This window comes from Lycium barbarum, chromosome 2, assembly GCF_019175385.1.
Source record: "Lycium barbarum isolate Lr01 chromosome 2, ASM1917538v2, whole genome shotgun sequence".
In the NCBI taxonomy this organism is placed as follows: domain Eukaryota; kingdom Viridiplantae; phylum Streptophyta; class Magnoliopsida; order Solanales; family Solanaceae; genus Lycium; species Lycium barbarum.
In genome coordinates, this window is record NC_083338.1 from 90,033,769 (window position 1) to 90,039,923 (window position 6,155).

The following is a 6,155-nucleotide window of genomic DNA, read 5'->3' on the forward strand; positions in this document are numbered from 1 at the left end:
ACTTTTGCTCTTCTTCTTTTGTTTTTCTCCTTCTCTTATTTCTTGAAGCTTCTAAGGATAATGATCCTCTTTTAACTAATTTAACACATGGAAAATTTAATAACCCCATGGGCTTGGTCCATGTATGGCCGGCCACCCTCACTTTTTGGACTTATTTTCTCTTTTTTATTTTTTTTGAGCCCAATTGGTTATGAATCTTGTTTTGTAATTCCCGAAACTAATTTCCAAAATTCTAATTTTGCCCTTAGCCTTCCTCAATATTTTCACATTAATATTTCATGAACAACACACATGTATTAATTAAAATCAACATGTAACTTTATTTCTTACAAGTCAAAATTATTTCGAATTTTCCGAATATGCGAAAGTACGGGGTATAACATCCTCCCCCCCCCCCCCCCTTTAGAACATTCGTCCTCGAATGTTAAATTAGTCTTATAGGGTCTTGTAAGCATTTGGGGAAGGTTCTTTATATGGGCAATACGTATCACTCATTCATTAATCAGCATAACCAGTTACGAAATTTAAATTACCTGTAGGCATAGGAAACAAGTGAGGATACTTCTTCTTCATTTCCTCTTCAGCTTCCCAGGTCATCTCCTCCCTGTTATTGTTTCTCCACAATACCTTAACGGAAGCTACATCTTTATTGCGTAATCTCCTCACCTGGCGATCCAGAACGGCTATAGGATGCTCCTCGTAAGATAGCTCCTCCGTCACCTGAATATCATCTACTGAAAATATTCTGAAAGGATCACCAACACATTTGCGGAGCATGGATACATGAAATACCGGATGTACTGCTTCCAGATCAGATGGTAGATCTAGCTCGTAGGCGACATTACCAATCTTTCGAACAATTTGATAAGGCCCAATATACCGCGGACTGAGCTTTCCCTTTTTGCCGAATCGTATTACGCCTTTCATAGCCGACACCTTCAGAAATACCCAATCATCAACCTGGAACTCCAAAGGTCGACGTCGTTTATCAGCATATGATATCTGTCGACTCTGGGCTGCTAATAACCGCTCTCGAATGAGTTTCACCTTATCAACCATCTGCTGGATCATATCTGGGCCGATTAATTCAATTTCGCCAATATCGAACCAGCCGATCGGTGACCTGCATTATCTGCCATACAAAGCTTCGTACAGTGCCATCTGGATGCTAAAATGGTAGTTGTTGTTATAAGCAAACTCAACCAGCGACAGATGTTCCTCCCAGCTACCTCTGAATTCAATAAGATAGGCCCGCAACATATCTTCTAGCATCTGTATAGTGCGCTCGGCCTGCCCGTCGCTCTGAGGATGGAATGCTGTGCTCAGACTCACCTGACTCCCCAATCCTTCCTGAAATGATCTCCAGAAATTCGCTGTAAACTGGGCAACTCTGTCAGTGATAATGGATATAGGAACTCCGTGAAGTCTTACTATTTCTTTAATATATAGCCTGGCATAATCCTCAGCTGAATAAGTAGTTTTGACTGGAAGAAAATGGGCTGATTTTGTCAGCCTATCAACAATAACCCATATGGAGTCATATTTCCATGGAGTGCGAGGCAAACCTGTAATGAAGTCCATATTAATTATCTCCCATTTCAAAGTCGGAATTTCCATTTCCTGCAATAATCCACCTAGCTTTTGATGTTCAATCTTAACCTGCTGACAATTCGGGCACTGGGCAACGAACTCTGCGATGTCTCGTTTCATGCCATCCCACCAGTATAGGCATATGAGGTCATGATACATCTTCGTCGATCCTGGATGGACAGAATAACGGGCATAGTGTGCTTCGCCCATAACCTGCTATCGTAGCCCTGCAACATCAGGAACACACAATCTGCCTTGATATAACAATATCCCATCTGGTGTAAACTCGAATGGAGTCTTCTCCTTTTCGTGGGCTGTGTCTCTGTACTGCACTAAAACAGGATCTTCATATTGGTGCCGCTTTATGTCTTCCCTAATAGATGATTCAGCAACCCCTCAGACAGAAATCCTCGTACCTCCGGAATCGGCCAGACGAACTCCAAGATTTTCCAGCTGATGAATATCACGTACTATCCCTTTCCTCTCTGGTTGCAAATCTACCAAACTACCCATAGACTTGCGACTGAGTGCATCTGCTACAACATTAGCCTTGCCCGGATGATACAAAATATCAATATCATAGTCTTTCAACAGCTCTAGCCATCTCCTCTACCGCAAATTCAGCTCCTTCTGCTTAAAGATATACTGGAGACTCTTGTGATCTGTATATATATATCAACATGGACGCCGTATAGATAGTGTCTCCATATTTTCACAGCATGGATTACCGCTGCTAGCTCCAAATCATGGGTAGGATAATTTCTTTCATGCTTTTTGAGCTGCCGGGAAGCGTAGGCTATAACTCTGTCGTGCTGCATTAATACACAGCCTAACCCAACGCCGGAAGCATCACAATAAATAACATACCCATCTGGTCCCTCTGGAAGAGTCAGAACTGGGGCTGTAGTCAACTTCTCCTTCAGCAACTGGAAGCTTCGCTCGCAAGCATCAGTCCACTGGAACTTGGCTCCCTTCTGAGTTAGCCTCGTTAAAGGCGCTAAAATCGAAGCAAACCTTTCCACGAATCTTCTGTAATAGCCTTCTAATCCCAGAAAACTACGTACCTCAGTGGGCGTAGTAGGTCTAGGCCAATTCCTTACGGCCTCAATCTTCTGTGTGTCCACCCGGATGCCATCAGCCGCAATAATGTGTCCCAAAAATTCCACTAAAGTCAGCCAGAATTCACACTTAGAGAATTTTGCATATAGTTTCTGATGCCGAATGACCCCAAGTACCGCCCTTAGATGATCTGCGTGTTCCTCCTCTGACCGTGAGTAAACCAGGATGTCATCAATAAATACAATCACGAACATATCCAGAAACGTTCTGAATACCCGATTCATCAGATCCATGAATACCGCTGGAGCATTAGTCAGCCCAAAAGACATCACTCTGAATTCATAATGCCCATATCGGGTCCGGAATGCTGTCTTAGGAATATCAGCCTCTCGTACCCGTACCTGGTGGTAGCCTGACCGCAGATCTATCTTCGAAAAACACTTAGCGCCCTGCAACTGATCAAACAAATCATCAATTCTGGGGAGGGGGCATTTATTCTTTATGGTTACCTTATTTAGCTGCCGATAATCAATACACATACGCAGCAACCCGTCTTTCTTCTTTATAAATAGTACCGGGGCTCCCCAAGGCGAGGTGCTGGGTCTGATGAAGCCTTTTTCTAATAAGTCCTTCAGCTGCTCTTTTAATTCTTTTAATTCTGCAGGTGTCATTCTGTACGGGGGAATAGATATAGGCTGAGTATCTGGCAGCACATCAATAGTGCTCTCTATTTCTCGCTCCGGAGGAAGACCTGGAAGCTCATCTGGGAATACATCCGGAAATTCATTAACCACCGGAACTGACTGATGAGTCGGTGCTTCTGCTTTCAAGTCTTGTACCCGAACCAGATGATAAATATACCCTTTTCTGATCATCTTCCTCGCCTTAAGGTATGAAATAAAATTACCTTTCGGCGATGCTATATTACCTGCCCACTCTATAACTGGTTCCCCGGGAAATTGGAAGCGAACCACCTTTTTCTAGCAATCAACGTTAGCATAACAGGAAGCTAGCCAATCCATGCCCATAATAACATCAAATTCAATCATATCTAACTCCACCAGATCTGCCTTAGTATCTCGGCCACATATAATTACAGAACAATCTTTATATACCTGTCTCGCTATAATAAAATCCCCAATCGGTGTAGCTACTTCAAATGGCTCTATAGGTTCGGACGTTATACCAATTTTACTAGCTACGAGAGGAGAAATATATGACAAAGTAGAACCTGGATCAATCAATGCATATACAGACCGAGAGAAGACCAATAATGTACCTGTAACAACATTTGGCGATGCCTCCTGATCCTGGCGGCTGGCCAAAGCATAGATGCGGTTCGAAGGACCGCTAGAACTGGAAACTCCACCACGGCCTCTGCCGCGACCTGCTGGTGCCGATGTAACCGGCCCCGTAGGGCGCATAGCCACCGAAGAAGATGATGACCCAACGGCTGATCCGGTAGGCTGCGCTGCACCTCCCAATTTACCCTTATACGGGCAATCTCTCACAGTATGGCCCTGGCGACCACAAGAATAACAAGCACCTGTAGCACGGTAGCACTCTGCAGGGTGGTATCTCCCACAATAAGAACACTGAGGCCTGGGTGGCCTCGTCTGACCGGAACTCCTGTCTACCCGCGAACCTGAAGCCCTGGAGCTCTGGCCTGCTCCTGAATACCCTGGGCTATTAAATCTCCTGCCTGAGAACTGCGGAGGCGTGCTCTGTGCCAGCTGGGAAGAATTCCTGCTAGACTGCTGCTGCTGCTGAGGCTGCCTACTCCGAAACTCCCCAGAATACCCAGCTGATCTGGCCCTCTTGGGCTGCCTCCGGTCCTGACCCCTGTCGGGCTGATGCCCCTTATGCCGGTCCTCCATACCCTGGGCGTGCGCCTGTATACGGGAAATATCCACCCCGGGCTGAGCGGCCATAACCAGACAACTATCGACCAAATAACGGTCCAGCCCCATAATATACCGGTGCATCCGGTCAGTCATAGTAGCTACCATAGCAGGTGCATATCTGGCCAATGAGTCAAACTCCAGACTATAATCTCGGACGCTGCGGCCCCTCTGTCTCAGCAATAAAAATCTGTCGGCCCTAGCCCGCCGTAGCTCCGGAGGTAGAAAGTGGCCAATAAAGGCCTCAGTGAACTCGTCCCACACTGCTGGGGGAGTGCCGTCGCCCCTGGACTACTCTCAGGACTCATACCAATTAGCTGCTACATCGTGCAACTGATATTAAAGCCAACTCAACAGACTCGGTCACAGAAGCCTTAATCAACCGTAACGTACGCTGTATCTGTTTGATAAACTCCTGGGGGTCCTCTTCGGGCTTTGTCCCGAAGATTTCTGGAGGATTACAAGTCAGAAACTCACGGGCCCTCGAACTGTCATGTCTATCGGCACGATTACCCCCAAATCCGTGCCTATGAACCTGCCCTGATATCAACCTGGTCAACAACTGGACCGCATCCCTCATGGCCCTATCCTCCGCCCCTGGCTGTGGAGCTGGAGGCTCGGGCACTGGAACCCCAGGAGCTGGCGGTGGAGCCGCCCCCTGATCTACAGCTGCTGCTGCTCCAATTCCCTCTGGTGGTAGCGGTGTAGAGGAGCCCTCTGACTGGGGCATAATCTCAGCACGGGCCCTGGTAATCCTCTGGGCCTGACTAGTCTCCCCTGTCGCTACTGACTTGCCCTTCTGGGCAGCTGTCGCCTTTTTCGGAGGCATGACTGCAAATATAACAATTCGTTAGGGAGGAGTCATCCTGATAATACCGCTCTATCGCACGATCTAAGATAAGAAAGAAGGGTAGCATCCTAAATGTCCTGTAGCCTCCTGTTTATAGATGTGGTGCACAACACACCGATAAACAGGACTCTACTAGACACGGTCTGTAGACACTCCGAGGACGAACCGCTCTGATACCACTTTTGTCACGACCCAACCTCGTGGGCCGCGACTAGTGTCCGTACTGGACACCCGTACGTACCAAACAACCAAAACTAGCATATAAACAGAATATACAGATATAGAAGGCAATTGGCGTTACTAATTACCACAAATAAAACAGATATAACGCGGGCAAGCCGATAAGGCTATCGCAGAACATATCAACCCAAAACATATATACAACCCACATGTATGTCTATAGACCTCTACGGATAATAGCAGAATCATAAGACGGGACAGGGCCTCGTCATACCCCTGAATAACATATATATATGTGCAATAGAAAAGTCTGTACCAAAATATAGGCTCAGGACAAGAGAGCCCTCCAAGACAGCAGAATAGAATCCTACGCGGGCGGATCAGCAAATCGGTCGTCTGTACCTGCGTGGCATGAAACGCAGCCCCCGAGGAAAGGGGGTCAGTATGGAATATGTACTGAATATGTAAAGCATGGAGCACAGTAAACAGAATTATAATCGGGACAAAAATTTCAGAAAATGAGTGAGATGTCCAGAATATCCAAAATGCATATTTACAAATCATAATTAACGTAT